General features: G+C 34.8%; 1 protein-coding gene across 8 annotated transcripts in view; it reads right to left on the reverse strand.

The window, feature by feature from the left end:
* ZBTB20 (zinc finger and BTB domain containing 20) overlaps positions 1 to 21,673 on the reverse strand; it is a 396,848-nt gene that overhangs the window by 368,593 nt on the left and 6,582 nt on the right. For 3 of the 8 annotated variants that reach the window (XM_025051350.1, XM_025051362.1, XM_025051348.1), the window contains exons 1-2: positions 15,936 to 16,039; positions 13,983 to 14,067 (exon numbers count right to left, since the gene is read on the reverse strand). The exons of 4 other annotated variants lie outside the window; for them this stretch is intronic. The gene's annotated coding sequence lies outside the window, so the exon portion shown is untranslated. Of the gene's footprint in view, positions 1 to 13,982; positions 14,068 to 15,935; positions 16,044 to 21,673 lie in introns of those variants that run through there. One more of the 8 variants, XM_025051346.1, reaches the window with a different exon arrangement.

The following is a 21,673-nucleotide window of genomic DNA, read 5'->3' on the forward strand; positions in this document are numbered from 1 at the left end:
GAAAGTTTTAATGTTATGCCCATCAGAAGGTGAGAGAATCGAGGATTACAGAAGGAAATAAATTAATCGTTACTAAATATCTACATTGGGTCAAACTCTGTGCAGGCTGTAAAGAAGCACAAATATAGAGTTTTATATAACATGAACTAGGTTCAGAGCATCTCATACCTCCCCAAGGTAATAACAAATGGCAGAGCTAGGACTCGAATGCAAATAATCCAGCTCAAGGTGCCATGCTCTTTCTACTGAACCATAGATTTGATTCTGTTGTAAATGTCGTGTCATAGTAACTGGACCTGTCAAGAGGTGACTTGTTCAGTTGCCAAGTGCTACAACCACTGTTAGTGTTCAGAGATTTTGTTTGTTTTTAGTTAGCCTGACCAAAAAAAAAAAAAAAAAAAGGTACACAATCCTTGAGAAGATATGCATCTTTATAATATTACTCAGTCTGTCAAGAGAAAAAAGAGAGAATGTATTATTTCATTGGCTGAGAATACTGACTTCTAAAAGTTACTCAAACTACCCACAGACGCAAGAGACAATGCAAGCCCATTTCCATCAAAATACTCTTACAAGAAAGACAAACCAAAGGACTAACCAACCTCCATGACTAGATTCTGGCACACACGCAATTTTAAACTATTAGTTTCTAAGTGGTCAATACATATGCTTATTAAAATGAGGAATAAAAGCAGAGGTTGTTCGAACAAAATAAATCATCCATTCATTGTTTTGAACTCAAAAGTCTCAAAGCCTTGAAACTTTTTGACCAAATTACCAGATGTCTTTTTATTTTTATTTTTTACATGCATTTACTTGCACAATTGACGTAAAAAATTAGTTTTTACAGTCATTTACTTGTATGACTTGTCTGTTTTGTTTTCTGTTTTGAGACGGTTATATTTTCTCTCCACCTATGTATGCACAACTTCTGACTTAGAGCATTTAAAGGTTTGGTAAAGCAATGTCTTCCCACTAAAAGGACAGAGGTTTCACCTATAAGGCATCTTGGGAATTTGGGCTGCATGGTTGAAGGAGGTCTAGTATATAAGTAAGTGTAAAATTAGATTGAATTTTTGAATATTAAATGAAAACATTTATTGAAAGAAGATTGCTGTGTGTGCTGAAAAACTGCTTTGCTACTGAGCATTTTCAGATAATTGAGGAATTTCAGAGTTGATGTGTACTGGGGATTTTATTTTTATTATGACAGAATATTAGGGTTAGTGGAGTTCATTAAAACTATATATTACAATCTTCTATCTGAGGCTTGAACACCCTATAAAACATCCCTGTAAAGTGGCTGTCCATACTTAAACACCTTGGACCTAGAGAATTAATATTTGTTGATATTAGAGACTGTTATGGACTAAATGTGTCTTGTTTCCCCCCAGCCCCAAATTTACATGTTGAAGCCCTACCCTCCGATGTGATAGTATTTGGCCTTAGGACCTTTAAAGAGGTAATTAAGGTTAAATGAAGTCATTAAGGTGAGGCTCTAATCCACCAGGACTGGTGTCCTTATGAAAAGAGGAAGAGACATCAAGGATAAACTCACACAGATAAAAGGTCATGGGAGAAGAGGCAGTGAGAAGAGGGTTGGTTACCTCCAAGCCAAGGAGAGAAGCTGCATGAGAAACCAAGCCTGCTGTCACCTCGATCCTGGACTTCTGGTCTCTAAAACTGAGAAATACATTTCTGTTTAAGCCACTTAGTCTGAGATATTTTGTTATGGCAGCCCCAGAAAAGTGTTCCAGGCACTATCGTTCTCACAACTGGCCAGGTAGGAATAGATTAAGTCTACTTTTTAGGTACAGAAACAGATTATGGGAGATTCAAGAAATGTCCCAAGAAACACAGAATCAAAAGTGGTATAACCAAGATTAAACTTTCTTCCAGATAGTTTCTTGTCTGTTTTCCACCTTTGAGCAGATAAGGGTATTTAAAGTTAGTTTTTATATTGACCTGAATATTGTATTCCTGTATGTTATATTACTGGCTTGTATTCTACCTGCTGGAGCCACAGAAAACAACATAAACTTCTTTGTGACAGTCCTTAAAACAGTTCTTCGACATAGTTATCATATTCCTTCCTCGTGGATTTCCAAATAATCCTAATTCCCTTAACTATTCTTCATATCACACCTTTCATTTCCCTAACATCCTGGTCATTTCCCCCTGAAGATGTTCCTATTTGTTTAGATTTCTTGTACTTGCTTGTTAAGCCATATCTCCCCCTTAGCATTCATGAGCAGTCTTTTAAAAATATAAAGACAAAATCTCGCATTTATTCATTATAGAAATATCATCTGGTCAGATGTAGCCCATCATTTCAGTCTCTTAAGATGTCTTTGGAACTTGATTACATCATTCAACAACTTTTCTATGTATTTGGATTCATGTCGCCCACGACTTTGATGAACATGCTTTCATCCAAGCCATTGGAGAAAAAAATGGTAGCCAAGATAAGCCTTAGAGTATCTCGCAATCTGCCATAAGAATTCCTTCTACTATGACACTGACTCATTTGTTTGTACTTAATAGTGTGGTCATTCAACCAATTACAAATCTATCTGTACTTAGATTAGTTTCTAATCTATCTATGCATCTAACCCGGGTGAAATCAGATCATATATTGTAGACACGCTTTCATGAAACCATTCTGATTTCTAGGAGGCACTTCTTTCAGGGGATCATAAACCTTGGCTTTTTGCTTTGTTGTTTTAATAATACATTCTAGGCTCTTGATCAGTACCAACATCAAGCTGTTTCTCCTTGTAAAGTGCTTCCTTATACTTCATGAAAATCAGAACATTTTTCACATCTCAAGTCTAACATTTTTTTGTCTTCTCCTCAGATATCAATGGCAATAACTGATGATCTTACTGACAGATCCTCTCACTAGCCTATGTTTCTCTAGCCTATTTCCAGGCTCTTCTCCTTTTCCTTTTTCCTGTTTCCTTCCAAGAAACAGAGTAACTCATGTGTTAACATGAACTGCTTCCAGAGATGCTGTCCTGAGGTCTCTGATTCTGTTGGTAAAGCAGAATGGGCTATGATTAGGTGAGGCTTGGCTCTCATCTCTGTACATGGCTCTGCTTGTCTTGGTTTTCGCTTCCACCTGTGTACCTGGACGAGGTTATATCCTTTTTCTATTCACTCTGGATGGTTTCCTTTGCTAAAGATTCAAGACAGCTTTGCATTTTTCAGTCTTTATCTGAGAAAGGTTGTGATATATGATGCTTTTATTTTCCCATGAAGATTTTCTCTGAGGCAGGCATGTACCCCGACCTTTACCTAATCAAGAAAAGTTGTTTGGGGGATGGGAGATGGGGAGGCAGGTTGGACTTTAAATGAACAAATCAGTTATAATAAAAACACTGAGATTCAGGTGCCTGAGGTTAGAAATACTGGAGGGAATTTAATTACACTAATTAATATTTAAGAAGGGCTAGAGATCACGTACTGAATATGGGAAACTAGGCCAGTCAGACATGAGCATATGGGGAGGGCAAGATCAACTGATATAAGTAACAAACAAATCATACATAAATGCTCCAACTGGAATGAAATAGAGAATATAAAATAAATGTTGCAACAGACATTGAATAGGAAGTAAAGTAAACGGTCTACCAGACATGAAAGCAAAATGTTCTAACACACATAAGACATTGGTTTTATGTAAACACATGCATTATAGAAAAGATTTTTTTTTTTCAAGTAAGTTAGTATGAAGTGTTACCCATTTATAAAAAGAGACTTAATTTGGGTTCTGTGGATTCATAGCATACCATATTTGCTCTTGTTTCCTCATTGGCTCATCAAGCAATAGTCTCAATAAGGCTTGATTTTCATAGCAGGTACTTAGTTCCCTAATGGCTAAGCCTACCTGGATAGCCAAAACCTGATGGAAGGCTGAAAAGCATCAGAGTATTTTGGGTTCTATACAAGTTTTTCTAGTTCTGGCTTGATGTCATTTGGTTGGTATCATAGTTTATCCCATATTATCCCTTTGGACTTGATTTTTTTTTCTCATTTGTGGCCCAGAGAGTCAATTCCGATTTTTCATCACTCTTTTGTATACTTCAAAGCTTTCTACAGAAGGCACTAATGGTTATGAGAACTACCTTGCTTCTACTACATAAATGGTTCTTTCTTATTCTACACTAGCTTTCACCTACCTTCCTCACTTCTTTCCTACCTCTTAACCCTCTCTCCCTCCATCTTTTTCCTATAGTTCATCAGAAATATGTCTCTGAACCTTGTACTACTGCTCTATCAATATTATTCTTTCAAAGATCTACCCTCTGAAAGCCACAAATGATTAATTCATAGTTGCATCTAGGGAATTTTAAAAACTAGAAGCCTAGAGAATTCACTGGATTACTTTTGTTATCAACAATATTATGCAGAAGCAGAAGCAGAAATATAGAGTAGGAGATGGGAGGAGGATGAGACTGGGATTTGGACTCTTCTTCCAAATTCTCTAGTGAACACAGATGGTAACCAAATGAATTTGTCCATGTACAATGTGTAATATTAGGCTTGTGGAGAGAACAAAGCAAAAAAAAACAAATTCTCTCTTCAGAAATTTAACCTCTAGTTGAAGAAATAATTTAAATGCAGTAATAGTACCCCCTTATCTGCAGGGGATATGTTCCAAGACCCCCAGTGGATGTCTAAAACCACAGACAGTACCAAAACCTATATATATCTATGTACTTTTTTTTTTTCCTTATACATACATATTTTTTCACTTAAAGGAAGCACATTCCAGTTTCTCTTTGGTGTATCCGAATTGCCGGCATCACTACTCTTGTACTTTGGGGCCATTAATAAGTAAAATGAAGGTTACTAGAACATAAGCACTGCAATACCACAACAATGAATCTGATAACCAAGATGACTACTAAGTGACTGATGGGCAGGGAGCCTATACAGCGTGGAGACGCTGGACAAAGGGGTGATTCATATTCAGGTGGGATGGAGAGAGATGATGAGGGATTTCATCATGCTACTCAGAATGGCACACAAATTAAAACTTATGACTTGTTTATTTCTGGAATTTTCCATTTAATACTTTCAGACAGCATTTGACTGTAGGTAAACGAAACGGCAAAAAGTGAATACATGAATAAGGGGTAACTATTGTATACCAAAATCCACAAGATAAAGTATCCCCAAAGGGTAGAACTGTCCTTAAATAACAGAGGAACACAGAGAAAATAAGGATACTTCCTAAAAATCTGAACCAAATTAGTGGTTTTCAAACTACGCTTCATGGTCCCCAAGCTTACAGAGAGACAATTGAGCAACTAAATATTTAATTAAATACAATTTTAAAAAAGTCACATATATCAATTTACAATTGTGATAAAAATGACATGCAAAATTTAAATATATTATTTAAATATAAATGTTTAAAATGTACTGGAGACCAATGTGTCGCTACAAATTAAATATGCACAATAAAGTTAAATAGTTTTTATGCAGGCTTCAAATTAAGGCTCTGAGATTAGAAGGCAAGCTCTTTAAAAACCAAGCAAACAAAGAAACAAAAACTGTTACTATATGCAACTACTTACCTAAGTCTTGTGATTTTCTAGATACCATAAAGTACTCTATTTCTCATACAAAAATACACTGAACACTTAAGCTAATACAATAAGCCAATCCTGAGTTTCCATTTTTTTCCTATATTTGTCATCATGTTCATATTGACTTTATAAATTTAATATGATGATTTAAATTTATAAAATGAGTTTATTTTAATAAAATACTACTAATTATTTTTGTTTTGTTTTGTTTTATAATACTACTCATTATTTTATGTGTAAAGTCTCCAGTATGATTTATTTTGAAAAGAAGGTTCTGTGGTTTAAAAGAAATATGAAAATTCTCTGGGTCAGATAATTTGTATGAACTCTCCACCTCAAGGCAGTTTGATCCTCATGCTTCCTGCTCCAGGCTGCTCAGTTTCTGAATTTATCAACTTGCTGGCCCAGGCCATTGTATACAGCAGATATATGGGACCCAAACTGTATTTCATACACTGGCTACTATTCCTTCAAGCTTACTTATGAAAGATATTTTTACACTTAGTAGATTATCTATCATAAAATCATCACGAGACAGAAAAAGGTCATCTTTTCTTAAATTTACCTAGTACATGAAATGCATCAGATATTTTTAGAATGCTAGATTATCAGAATTTAACATATTAGTTTAAAATTTAATTAGTAGAAACTAAGAAATAAGTCAATAGAAACCTCTTTAATTATCTAAGAAGCATTGCTTATATTAATTATGTAATACGTGGACATTTATTCATTTATTTTACATTTACTCAAAATATATGGTTAAAAGTCTCCAGAAGATTTTTTTCCTAACGTTAACCAGCCATTATCTTTAGTTAGGAAAAGACTGAGCCCAAAATGACTTTTTACTACTACAGAGAAGGAAACTAGCAAACCTGAGGAAAGATCCATTTTCCAAGACCTGAACTATGCTCTACTATGGAACCGTTTCGAACTTTTATAACATTGACATATAAATCAAGAAAAAATTGAATTGAGGTCTTTCGTAGTCTCTATACAGAGTAGGTAAAACAGAATTATGTACGCATTTGTTTTTTAAAGGCTATCATGTGAAAGGTACCACAGTGTAAAGGTTGAGAATGCGCTTGAGATTTTATTCTGGCTCCAGAGTCCTAGCTATGTGACCTTAGGCAAATTACTTAAACTGTCGTAAGCTTTCATTTCTGTAAAATGGAGAAGATAATAAAAATACCTATCCTCATAGATTTTTAGTAAAAAAATAAATGAATAAATGAAATAATAAATAAAAGTTATTTAGCATGTTGCCTAGCACATAAAAAGCTCTCAATAAATATTGTTAACTGTAATTATTAAAATTACGAAACACCTAATGGCCAGTTGTTTTCTTCTGATTATTTTTTTCTATGACCCGATTTTACTCAAAATTTATTGACTATATATTCTTCCCTTCTGGAATAACGTTCTACTTAGATTTCTTTTTCTTTGCTCCTACAATGTTCTCTGACTAATAGCTCTTCACCTCCACCCCGATCATTTTGTTGCGTGAAAAATACTTCATGTGGACAACAGAAAAACAGTTGGTTTACTGCAAAGATACATGCAGATGCGTGGCTTTTTGCCTTGTGCCTGGATATGGATCTGCTTCTCAACTTCCATGAGCACTAAATTCAGTTAAAAACTAAAAACAAAGATATTGCCAAGGAAATTGAGATGGTAATACAACATCATACCTGAGTGAATAAACTATCAAGACAGGATGAACAAAACCAACTGGAATGGAACAAGCAAACTTAACACAAGTCAAGGCAGCTTTCTATAGTGTTAAAATAAAAATACTATCAATCTTGGTATTCGTGGGAAAGCAGGTGGAGAATTTTCCTCAGAGTCCATGTGGATAACTTCTATGAGAGTACTACAAAATGAGGAATTTCTTTCAGAATTGCCTTTGTTTCCAAATGAAATTTTAAGACCATTCATGAAACAAATGAAACTTTATTAGAAATCAAACCTTTAAATTACCAAAAACAAAAGGCTAGAACACTCAACTCTGTCACAAATATGGTATAGCTCAGATGAAGGAAGACATAGCTGGAAATATTTCCATTAAAGCCCTGACAGCCTCCCTTCTTGAGAAGAAATCACCCTAATCTGCTGAAAATCTATTTTTAGTTATAAACCAGTATTCGATGTGTATTCATTTGAAATCTCCATTTAGGTAAACAAACAAACAAACAACCTCTGCCCAAAAAAACCCCACATTCATTCCCATTTCCACAGAAACTACATAAGCTTCTAAAATCACCTTATAAAGAAAAGCTTCTTTCTAATGAAGGGTGCTTGTTTTTTCCAGTAGAGGATGTTTGGAAAATAATAATATGCAAGAATATCATGTTATAGTAAATATAGCCACCAGGTCAATGTGATAATTTAATGTATGATTTTAAAGTTGAGCTTTTCTTTTATGCTACTATTCTATAAAAAATTTCTTTCTTTTGCTGAGATTAAAATATCTTTTCATCAAATTTGATATAAATACATCAGATACGATAAATATATTTCTGGCTTAAAATGACAACAATGCAAATTGTATGATAAAGACCATGTCATTGTCCTATTTTTATTTTGATAAAATCTCTTTTTAAGTGATATCATTTCATGTTAGGCTTTTTTGTACTACTCAATATTATAATTAATAATTCATATTTTTGTCTTTCCCATCTCACTTTGACAACTTTTATTTTTAATCGGTGGGCATGTGCCAAATTGGTTTGTTATTTATTTATAATGCAAAATGACAAGGGAATTGAATATGTGGAATAAGAGAGATTTTTCTTTCACATGACAAAATTTTCTTAGTAATGGGGATGTTTCTTGCTTACCCTTATGGACTCAAAGATTTTAGAGAGGTTAGATCAAATGGCATTAGAACCTCATATGACAATATGTCATAAATATATTAAATGGAACTGTTCATTTATGTTTTTAAAATTCATTTTAGTTTTGTGAAGACAGCTGGCATGTGTATAAAAAGAGGACAAAAAATACCAAAATATGTAAAAGATTTCCTATTCTGATAGATCCTATAGTGCCAATTAAGTAAAAATTCTGACCAAACAGATCAATTTGTATTCTTTTCTAAATGCTAAATCATGCAAATTTAGTAGGAACAAATAGAGAAACCTTCAAAGATATTGAATTTCCATTGAAATAAATAAAAAGTTCTATCTATAGGGTTTTACAGAGCATTAAATAACCCCTTCAGTGCTTCCTATAACCAGAAACCACATAATCTGAAGACTAGAGCATTGGATGGCTATGACAGAAAATTCGGAGTGTGTTCTCAAAGACATCAGCAGCCAAATCACCAGGGAAGCTGGTTAGAACAAAGAATCACAGGCCCACCCAAGAATGTCTGTGGAATTAGAATCTGAGGAATATGGCCCTAGAACCTGTACTTTAAGTCAGCTTGTGAGGGATAATTAAATTTGAGAACAGTCTTAGGAAAAAACCCGTGTATCTCACTAGAGCTTCCCATTGTCAGATAAGCCCTTTCTTGTTTCTTTTTTTAAATAATATTTTTACTTTTCAATTACAGTTGACATACAATATTATATTAGTTTCAGGTGTACAACATAGTGATTACACATTTACATAAGTTTTGAAGTGATCACATCGATAAATCTAGTACTCGTCTGTCACCATACATAGTTATTACAATAGTATTAACTATATTCCTTACGCTATACTTTACATCCCTGTGAGTATTTTGTAACTACCTATTTGTACTTCTTAATCCCTTCCCCTTTTTCACCCATATCCCCAAACCGCCTCCCATCTGGCAACCATCAAAATGTTCTTTGTATCTATGAGCTTGTTTCTGCTTTGTTTGTTTATTTCGTTCTTTAGATTCCATGTATAAGTAAAATCAAATAGCATTTGTCTTTCTCTCTCTGGCTTGCTCCACTCAGCACAATACCTTCTAGGTCCATTCATGTTGTTGTAGATGGCATGATTTCATTATTTTTTATGGCTGCATCATAGGGCTACCAGAAGGAGAAGAGAGAGAGCAAGGAACTAAAAACCTATTTGAAGAAATAATGACAGAAAACTTCTCTAACCTGGTGAAGGAAACAGACATACAAGCCCAGGAAGTACAGAGAGTCCCAAACAAGAGGAACCCAAAGGCCCACCTCAAGACACTTCATAATGAAAATGCCAAAGGTTAGACAAAGAGAGAATTTCAAAAGCAGCAAGAGCAAAGCAGCTACTTACAAGAGAGTTCCCAGAAGACTGCCAACTATTTTTTTTAACAGAAACTTTGCAGGCCATAAGGGATTGGCACAAAATATTCCAAGTGATGAAAAGAAAGGACCCAAAACCAAGATTACCCAGCAAAGCGATCATTTAGAATCAAGGAAAGATAAAAAGCTTCCCAGATAAGCACTTTCAATTCATCCTCTGTATTAAACAGTAGAGAATTCAGGAGACACAACATATTCGATTAAGTTATATGCTTCCTCAAAGATTCCAGTGTCTCCTATGTCTTTCATAAATTTAAAAACTATAGTCCACTGTCACCGTCCTACTTTGACCAGCCCCCTCTCTGCTCTATATCTATTGCCAACCTGTGCAAATCTCTGACGCTTTGACATCATTCAATTAGTCTCCAACATTTGTAATAAAGAAATTTTTTCCACCAATTTGGTCCCAAATCCCATTTAAAATTGACAAATTACATTTGCATATAATTTTGACCACTTCAAAATAATTTTAAGACTTTAATTATTTTGATCATTATTAAAATGTAGGAGGTTTTAGGTTGACATCGAGCCAGATGTGGGAATTAATGTACACAGAAGTTAAATTGTTTAACTATGGTTAACTCATTAAGTGGCGGAGTCTGAACTAGAGCACAGGCATTCTGAAATTATACCATCTTGTCTTTAAACCTGCTCCTTGAGCAAACCTTTCCCTGCCTTTATGGACTATGCCCATGTTATGCGCTCTGTATTTCTAAGATATTTGATCTATACTTAGGTGTACATGGTGCTTATCTTTCAAAAATGGACTATGAAGAAACCTAATTTTATTGTGTTACATAGGATTATACAATCTGGAGTGGTCCAGTTTGAAATGGCAGTAATAATGATGGAAATGCAGTCTTGTGAGGTCTGAGCTAGATTTTTTAAAGCTTACCATTTTGAATTTTCATAATTGATTTTAAGATTTGGTGTTAGGGTAGATGTGAGAAATATAATTTTTGCTACATTGAACGTGTATCAAAAAGTTACCAATAGGTATGACTACTACTTGGTTAGTTCTATTTCTCTATTCGAATGTAACACTGCAAAGTGGTGTCTAGAATCTCACTCATAATTGCCATAAAATGAAAGAAAAAAGAAACTATTAGCATAAGTATAATGTTAATGAATTGGTGACTTTTTAATGGAGCTCTACTGGACCAGATTACTTGAAAAATGTTCCCTGTGGGGAGGAAGAACACGCACACGCACGCGCGTACCGCCCCCCTCCCCTGCCCCCACATATACAACACAAGCATACATCAAAATGTTCATCGTGAAGTTTTTAGGGAACAATATCAATAGATCCGTTAAGCACTTTTACTTGGCATTATAGGATCTTTCATAAATGGGAGCTTATTTAGATTTCAGCATTTTTGATTCCCAGAGGTTAGGATAGGGGGTGGGTGAAGGAAGAAGATAGTAGGTGGAGGATGTATATGTGTGTGTGTGTGTGTGTGTGCACGCACGCGTGTGTGTGTGTGCACGCATGTACACGTGTATGCATACTTGTGTGAATTCAAGCACTCTGAATTTAATGAAGAAAAATGCCATTATTGTGTTCATATATCTTTGTGTGAAAGATAACCAGAATTTACATAGGCTCTATCCTAACACCCTTTGAGAATCCCTTTAAGCATCGAAATGAATTTTATGAACACCTGAGTGAATGTTTCTATTGAGTTTTCCAGAAGTGGGAACTGAGTAGTTTAGAGAGCAATCTTTTTCACTACAATCAGTCGCAATATTTTCCTTCCATCGGAAGGCAAGCTATAGACATAAAAAGCATTAGATACACACCTAGAAAAAGATATTGTAGAATCCAACTGGTGTCTGAGAGATGAGGACAAGTTACGATGCACTCCCTGGCTTCCTTCTGTCCCGAAATTTTCTGTTTCCCTATTCCCTATGGTTACCACCATGGAACATGTTAAAATCTCAGTAGGAACTCTGTTTCAACTTTTCCTTTCAAAACACAGTGAAAAAGCTTAATGGAAAAAAAATGTCCTTCCTATCTCCATGCCAGGCACAGTGTAAGATCCACAAACTTAAAAGCCAGGCAAACAGTCTTTTATGTGCCCCAAAGCTCAGCAAGTGACCTAGTGCTACAAAAATCTCCAAATAGGCATGTGACCTGACTAATGTGTGCTGTGAGATGAGTCAAGGAAAATGGAACCATCTGTACTTTTATTGGATAGTCAAATAATTCCTCTTTGTCCATCCAAAAAACATAATTTATATAGTTTAAGGGAGATACAACGGGAGATTTTTCAAAAAGGATCTAATTTTTTAAATTGGTGATATAAAATGATCTAAAAAGTATAACCTAGTAAACAGGCCAACGGGCTTAGGAAACCGTGACTGCCTTAAAAATCGTTAGCACTCATCTGCGTACTAAGGCTTCTTTAAGACTTTCAGTAGGGACTCAGAGGAAATCAACGGAATTAACAAACTACAATAATCTTCATGAAGCGGGTGTAGGCACCCTTCCTCCTCTGTGATGAAAGCTACCAATTATTGAACTCTTAGAGTGGGTAATGGCAGAAAAATAGCAATCAACTGAGGATCCATGTTAGTTTTTGTATATGTTTACAAAGCTTTGCCATTTGTTTCTTAAACCTATATGTCAACCATACATCACATCTCCATTACCTCAAACGGGAGTTTCAGTGGACTGGTTCTATTTTTCAAGTTTTTTTTTTTTTTTTTATCTTAATGGGAAGGAGGACAAAGTAGTAATAGTTGGTACAATATGGTAATAAAGGTTGAGTCTGTCAAAGATTACACCTAACATAATATGAATATTCAGGAAGTGAACAGGGCAAGATGGAACTGAGCAGCATACTGTGGATAAGGTGACAGCCAAGGGTCCACAGACAACCCTAAAATATTTTTCCTCTATCTCATAAACTGCTCCGCTCACTTTACAGATAAGGAAACCAAATGTGCATTATAACAATAACAGCAGCTAACATGTAATAGATCCATACCACAAGTCAGGAACCATGTCAATGTTTAAATGTATCATCTCATTTAATTCTCACAAATATCCTCCAAGGCAAATGTTACTATTGGATTTTACCAATGAAACAACTAAAGCTGACAGAGATTAAATAGCTTCTTCAAGGTTGCACAGTTGAGTGGAAGAGTCAAGATATGAACTCAGATTTGTCTAACTTAAAAATCCAGGTTCTTAACTACTAGGCCAGTAGTTCCCAACTGTCACCAAGTGTGCTCATCTCTTCAGTGGCTTTTCCTCCGCTCCACCATGTACTCCTTGCCACATTTGTTTGTCATGACAGTAGATGTAATACACATGTGGAAATTTTTACAAAGCATTTGCGCAGCAGAATAGGTCACAAGTCCACCAAAGAGAACTTATTCATATGTATCTATGGGCTATGATGAATGAACACAAAGAAGCCTCGAATTTATTACTCTTATCTCTGAAAATGAAGTATAGGCAGGCTGGCCTTAAAAGCCCTTCATACCAAGGTATTCACTAAAGTTTGGAATTGCCTCCTCCTCTCCTTTCACAAATCCTATAAGAGTAGCTACTAGATCCAAGGGGAAAAGATCCAGTTACTACTCCTTTACAATACTATTTCACTCAGGATCTCAAGGCTACCAAAGTCACTCAAATCCAAATCCTAAAAGCACTAGAAGTAAAGAAAAACCGTGGGTAGTAGAAAGACAGTAAGATTTCTACTCAGAAGTTCTAGGTTTTTCTTTACATTCTGCCACTTTACTCTCGTGATTAAGGCCACTCTTAGCCTCATTTCCTTTTCTGTACTTAAGCCACATCTCTCCTACTGCAGTGGTTTAAAAAGTGTCCTTCCCACCAGCATTACCTGGAAATTCATCGGAAATGCAAATTATCCATCCCTGCCCTTGACTCAGAATCAGAAACTCTCAGGGTAGGGCCCAGCAATCTGTATTTTAACAAGCCCTCCAAATGATTCTGATCATCTCCAGGTTATCCTGATGAATCTACTTCATCAGGGTTATCTAAGGATAAAAGGAGATTATGCATAAAATTGTAATTTTTTTGTTACTATCTGCTTAAGACAGAAATCGAAAATTCTCTCACATAAGTATTTAGAGAAATAATATTATAGCCTACCTTAGTTAGATTAATAACCTCGTTTTTGAATTTCACTGTGAATGTGTAGACGAGGCCCAAGTCAACCAGAGGTTTTGCAATTAGCCTGGAGTCAAAGAGAAAGCAAGGAGTGAAGCTGAGAAAGAAACCCCAGAGTGAACTTGATTTTAATTCAATCAAACTGTTAAGGTACCAACCATGCACTTTCATCTATAATCACAATGGAACGTTTTATAAACACGTCTCTATCTTTAGTCTTAGAAAATATGATAGTAACTTTTGGATTTTAAAATGAATTAACTTCTATAATTATGGGCTACAAGCAGCTCAAGAAGAAATGAGAAATTACAAGTTTTCTACAGTGAGAAGATGCAATTGCCCAAATCTCTCTATATGTGAAGTGCAGACAGTATTCCCCTTGCTCACCTCACATTTCTGATTATTGCAATGGTGGAAAACATGATAAATAAAAGTATATAGATACATGGTGCTTTCACTCTATGTATATTTCTGTAATATTATATTATTTGGATACTATAAAACATAACCTGGATCTTAGAAGATGCTTTGGGATTCCCCCCTTCCTGTCAGCAGCACTCAATCTTTTTTACTGTAATTTATCTGATACAGCTGCTAAGATGCTTGATACTTTTACATGCAAGGGTGCAGAAAAACATAGAGAGAGGGAATGGACTGTTAATGAAATTCTCTGATTGTAAAAAGCACTTTGGAATGATCAGGTGGTAAATAATAATAAGAGGAAATAACATAAAGTGCATAGATGCTACAGCAATAGTCACTATATAAATGCAGAAGAGATCAGACATGAATAGAATTTGCATTTTATGCAGCTTCTGTGTGTGTATATAGAATATACAGTTGCTAATTTTTCAATAATACTGGTCAAATATTGGTTAAAATCGATTCTTGCTACGTTATAACTTTAAAAGGCATCTTATAGAAATACTCCATTTCTCCTAGTGAAATGGAGAATGCATGCAGAGTCCAGAGAAAGCCTCTTTGCACACATGAAAAAAAAGAGCGCAGATAAAAGGAGAGAACGAAGAAGAGAAAATAGTAACACTATTAGAGCAGGTATGGAGTCATGTACAAAGGTGAGCTTTGAGAAACATTGGGAACGAATAACTGTTAATGTGTGACAGAGGAACTACAGTGAAGCTATGTGATCATACACCAGAAACACAGATACACGCATTTTCTCTTTGTTGGGCTGTTTGTTCTAGTGGTGGTTGTTTTTAAATGGAAACAGGGAGAGGGGAATGAGAAGTGTGTTTTTGTTTTTGTTTTTGTGTTTTTTGTTGTTGTTACCGTTGTTTAGTTTAGCTATAACATTAACAGCAACCTGATACCAGATTCTTCCAACAGTTCCATGACCTCGACGCTTATTACAAATTTACCTTCAATTTTCTTGTTACTTTCCCTTAGTAGTTGTTCATAACCCAATGCCCATTCTTCAAGTATACTAAATCTGAGTCCACGGTTACTATACTTTTGAAGAGATGGGAGGCTGTTCAGAGTTGGGGAGATTCTCTTAGTCATAGGAGAAGACTCTGATTACGATTCTAAGAAAGCAGAGACCTTAATAAAAAGACCACCATCCAAACAGTATTAGACAAAATACACAATTATCTCCCGTCCTTTGTCTTCTCCTTTCGTAGAACAAAAGATTGTTTTTAGGATCTTTTCTCTCCATGGTCATTAAAAAGCAGGATTGGACTTGCACATACAGCTGTATTTCAAAATATCTCGAATTTCCAATTTGGAAGAAGATGCAAACTTTCTCAGAGAAACTCAGAGAAAACAAATCTGCATATTCACAGAACTCTCACTTATTTCTAGAATAGGAAAGTGGAGAGATAACTGCCAACATAAGATAGAAGTAATAATATCAGTAATAATAATATAAATATCAATACTTTGGATTCTAGAGCATGTTTTATCACAAAAATTCACCTGTGTTAACGGAGAATCCAGGGCAAGGAGGTCATGAAGACTGTATTTCTATCTTCAGGATTCAGCCCAAATCAGACTCTCCGGAAAGCTGTAAACGCTCACAGAACAAACTTTACCAATGAGATTGGAATGAATGCTGGGATTGTGGCATAAAAGCATCTCCCTGTCCCTTGTTCTAAAAGTTAACTATTAAACCATATGTTGTTCATCCCGATTTGGTTTGCTCAATTCTAGAAACAAGGACGCACTGATCAGATTGCCCTGGGCAATTGAAAACCTAGTGAAGCCTTTGTGAAGACAGTGTTCCTCCCACCAACCTGACCAAAAGGGCTTCTATTATCATCAGAATATCAATTCTGAGTCACTGGTGAAGGAGGGAAAGTATCTTCTTTTAAAGAACAAGTTCTTTCTTTCGCTGGGTTTTCTGGTTTTGGTAAACTAAACATTTTAAGTGCTTAATTTCCTCCCCCCATCCCTCAATTCCCTTCTTCTACTCTAGTTTATTCTTTTAATTATTTACAGACTTGCTTGTCTGGACACTTTGTTCTAGTAGAAGCTGGCGGACTTTTTTCAACACCTTTTAGTGGAATGCAATAATAGATGCATGGAGAAAGAACTGGTCTTAAAGGTACTTTAGGTTTCATCTGTGACAGAGATCTTTTCCTTTTGTTGATTTTTTTCTGTGCACTGTCCGCTCTACAGCTTGAAGTGGCTACAACGGTGTTTGAAAAATTGGTTGTTAGCTACTGTTCAAACAATTTTTCAAAAACAGTTCTTGCAAGTCCCATTTTACTCTGTTTTAAGGAGGGTTTTGTTAGGATTGGTTTCGTTTTCTTTGTGGAGTCATGCTGGCAGAGAAACACAGTCTAGAACATTGCTTTTAAATGTGGTATAATTGGGATTATAATCATAATGAATCTGTATTCAAAATTTATTAGATTGAGCCATGTGCGGCTAAAGGAAAAAAGAGGTTGTAAGTCTTCAATACTTTTCACAAACGTGCACACCAGGGAATGCAAATGTTAAAATTCACCAAGCATTACATGATATCCCATTGTTGGAAAAATATTTTCTCAAGTTCAAGATTCATGGTGTAGGGAGGGGATGGGGTATTTACATGTGAGATTTTCCTCCATATTTTTGCTAATAAGTATCTGTGAATATGCCTTAAAATCTATATAATTTATATTTGTGAAAATGATACACTATAGGTTACAAACAACATGACAAGAAATCCATTTTGAATACAACTAAGAATGGAAAACTTTCATATTACAATCTTCTAGGATTGTTAATTTTCACTTATATTTCATGGATTCAATAATTTGCAGAGAATAAAAATTAAAGAAATTTGAGATTAAGAGATAGGATAAAAATAGCTAATGGTATTCAGATTTGTAGAAAATGGTAATACTTGTTTAAAAAACAGGATTTGGGGCCAAGTTCTACAGTGATTATTGATAAATACACAATAAAACTTTCTAGTTCTTCAACAAGTGAGAGTGAAATATCTACCCCATTTTAAATTTAGAGTAATAAATTATAATGAAGACACATATCAAAGTTGGCAATGGCCAGTCTTTGCAAGAAGGAAATTGAGCATTCATTGTGATCTGAGGAAAGGTGATGTGATCAGAGGAAGGGTGAGTATGAGGGATGTAGCCCCGGGTAAGCATTCCTGATGTATAATCCGAAACCCAGCATCATATAATAAAGTTTTTTTAATTTTATTTTTTGAGGAAATATTTGAAAAAATATAGTTGCAGGGCTTTTGTTGTAGTTTCTTTTTCTCTTTCTTCTTTCTTCTTCTTCTTCTTCTTCTTTTTTTTTTTTTTTTTTAGTTAAAATTTCACTCTAAATTCTAGGGAAATTTCAGAAGCTCCTCTTAGAGCTTCTGACCCAAATTAAGTATGTGGTTGTAGTAAAATAAAGTACTAAGCCAATCCACACTAACCCCCAAATCCTTGCTCAGAGGAAGGTCTTGGGGCTTCGAGTGCAAACTGGAAAATTTGATGGTCCAAATGCACAAGGACAAATTCGAAAACCAGGCCTGAGTACCACCCTGGAAAATAAAGATTCTTGATCTGAAGAGCACTCCCACCACTGCTTTACTGTATGTGAAAATCACGGCTAAATTATATATCTCTACTTTTGGCGAGCTTGAGGAAGAGACAGTGTGTTATTTTTCTTTTTGTATATATTTCTTAAACTGTAAAATGTAAAGCACTATAAAAAAAGTAAAGTGGCATTAATGCCTCATACAAGAAATATATGGATGACTGAATTGAAAATATATCATATTTGCTTCATAAAAGTACTAAATACTACTACTACTACTACTACTACTACTACTACTACTACTACTACTACTAACAACAACTTTTCAGAAATTAGGTGAGGAATAGGTCTTCAGAATACATCTGCTGAAAATAATTTTAATTTTAGTGAAAATGACTAGGACAAGTCACAGGAGGCTTTTGATGGGAAGTCAGAAACCCCTGGTCTATGGTCTACCCATTTTAAGATCCAGTTTCTTCTGAACTAGTAATAGCCTGTCTCCTGAAACCAAAGGGAGCAGTAAAGAAAATCACCTGTACTCATGTGCTTCACCCTTTTGGAGATCTAGTAAATCCATAGCTTTGGGTTCATAGTCCTATAAAAATAATAACACAGTGAAATCTTAACACTTTGTTTGCTTTGATGAAATTGGCTCTGCCCTCAATTAAATTATACTACAAACTTCCTTCCCATCATCAATACCGTAAATATAGAACCAGACACAAGCATGTGGTAATGGAGAAAGGATGAGTTTTAGCCTTAGAACCTTACACTTGTATCCTATTTCCACCCTTTAACAAGTCATTTAACCTCTCTGGGTCAAAGTTTTCTCATCTATTAAGTGAAGATAATGGTACCTATCTCACATGATTGTTTTAAGAATTAAATGTAAAATGCTTGGTGCAGAGAGGTCATTCAATAAATGGCAGCCAAATCACTGCCTGCAGTAAAATCCAGATAAAACATATTTAGCCATGACTGTTGCTCTGTGAGTTAAGTCTGGTATCCACGCTTCAAAATCCATTAAGTCAAAATAATTTGGTAATTTTAGCAATACTCTTTAGAGATTTTTAAAAATGACATTTCCCAAAAGACATGCTAGCTTACGGTTATAGGGAATTCCTGTAGTTAAAAGGGAGCTTTATTCAGTTCATAATATAGTGTATCTAGTCTTGTTCCCCAAATCCAGGATCATAAAGACCTTTCATCATAAAGAATAAGAGCGACATTTAAATAACCAGATTTTTAAAAATTACAGTAAGAAGTGAATATAGATTATCAGGATGACAGGAAGTGCCCAAAGTCAAAGCAACGTGGAGAAGAAATGTGCCCTGTATGAACAGCCTGCAGATGAAAAAGAATGGAAAGACACTTTAAATAGGAGAGAGAAATGGAGGAATAAAGAACAACTAGAAAACTGTAGATTAAAAAGTGATCGAAACTGATTCTAAGGTGAGAGGTCAAAAAAGGTTTAAGGATATGAATCTGTGGGAAGGAAAGCCGTGAGAGCAAAATTCCTAGGAACTGACGATTATTTAAGAAAAAAAAATCCTTAAGTGGTATGATCCAAGGTGGTGCTAGCTTCAGAAAATACAAATATTGATGGGTTAAATCAGGACTGAGAAAAATATAAAGCCAAATATGGACAAATCTCAGGAAAAAAAATAGGCAGCTTGGGACTCAACTGTCATCACAATTCATTTGTGTTTCACATCCCACTGTTTGTGACATTAACAGAATTTCGAATTTAGCAATGAACTATTTTTGTATTTGTGAATCTCTGCAGCCATTTTCCATATGTAGCTACCACTGCAACTAGAAACAACAGCCTTTTGATCTTTAAAATACTTGCACTTAATATATTTAAATTTGGGGTCACTTAAGAGTTCCTTAAGTTAATTCACTTTTCCTACTATTTGAAGTGGAGTGTAATCCCTGCTCTTTATTTGCATTAAATTCAAATTATTTGTCTATTTTAGTAATGTATCTTTTGGTAGCTTTGCTTTTACTGTCATTTTTCAAAAGATAAAGTTAGTTTTAGATTTTTGAGTTCTATTTCTATTGAACTAGAATAACTAAAGCAATTTCATGAAGGAATTTAAATAGAAAAAATTTACAGGGTTCCTACTGTGTTAAATATGAAGCAAGGCAATTTCAAATATTAGTATTTACATCTCAGTATATATCAATCATAAATATTATATGCATACTATATATAATGAGCTTATGTTCATTGTACACGAGGCTTTTATGTCTTATTTTTGTTATTGCTGCCGTTAGTGAATATCATTTATTGAGTAACTATTATGTTTCAAGAACTCTTTTCGGCGCACATAATGCAACAAAGCCATTATTGCTCCATTTTCCGTCTGAGGACTCAGACACAAGAGATAGCATGTCCGTAATACAGTAATTTGCAAATATAGAGGTGATAACCAAATACATGGCTCTGCAACTAAAAAATCTACGTTCTCTTCATTGTATAATTCTGCCTTTCACACTGGTGCAAGCCTACAATTTTAAAAAGTTAACATAATGTGCTGTCAAGATTTTACAGAATTGCTTTTTTTCTAATACATTGTTATTCCATTGCATCATCGTTCTCTTAAAATTGTTTACTCTTCTACAGAACATCTACATTGATGTTTACATGCCTTTTCTTATAAAATGTAATTCAACTAAAACAATTATTTAAGTACCTACTACGTGGCACCAGTTAGGCTAGATATCTTTGTTCACTATCATGTTAAAACACAGATCTTCACAATGTAGTATCCTCTCCTTCCTAAAGATATATCTTTAGGTAAAATTGTATTTCTAATCTTTTCAGTCACTGATGGTATTAAGAACTGTAGCACTATGAGAAAAACATTAGGACTCTGGATTTAAAAGTTCCTTTTAATAAAACAAACCTAGTTAGTTACAAATCATTGAAATAAAATCTGTAACATGAAAGGCATTTAAGGCAGATCTAAACATCATTTTTACCTGGAAACAGAAAATTAGCCTGGATAATAAGAAAAAAATCATGTATCTACTGAGCTCAATTATTTTATAATTTTCATCTATAAACCCAGATTCTTAATGTGTATCACAAAGATAATATCTCTGACCCACCCTCAGTAGAAAATATGTTTTGAGTTTGGCAGTAGCGATAATGGAGTTGCACTAGACAAACTATATTCAGCAAGTTTCCTTGGTAATGAAAATAACTGTAATAGTAATAAAATAGTAATCAGCATAATAATAATGATAGCATTTATTGAATACTTTACTATGTGCCGAGTACGACATTTAGCTCTTTACATGCATTATCTTATTAATTTCTCAAAATATCTCATGAGGTAGGTACTGTTAATAAAGATACTGAGATACACACAGGTCAAATAACTTGCCCAAGATCACTGAGATAGTGAAGCAGAACCAATGAATCTGACTATAGTATCTACACTAGGTGGGGGTTAGAGCAGGCACTATGATGTGATGTTTGTTCTGCAGAATACTGCATTTGTGATGTTCTGTCTATATCAGTGAGGGTTAGTATCCAGCTGGTTTGTAAGCCCAAATCTGAAGACCACTAATAGGCATTAAAGCTTGAGTTGCTGCTATTCATTCTGCCTGCTAATGAAAATCCTCCTTTCTGAGAAGACAGTGGCTGGCTGGATAACCCTAGAACATAA

The sequence above is a fragment of the Pteropus alecto genome, unplaced genomic scaffold (genome assembly GCF_000325575.1).
Source record: "Pteropus alecto unplaced genomic scaffold, ASM32557v1 scaffold270, whole genome shotgun sequence".
NCBI lineage: Eukaryota > Metazoa > Chordata > Mammalia > Chiroptera > Pteropodidae > Pteropus > Pteropus alecto.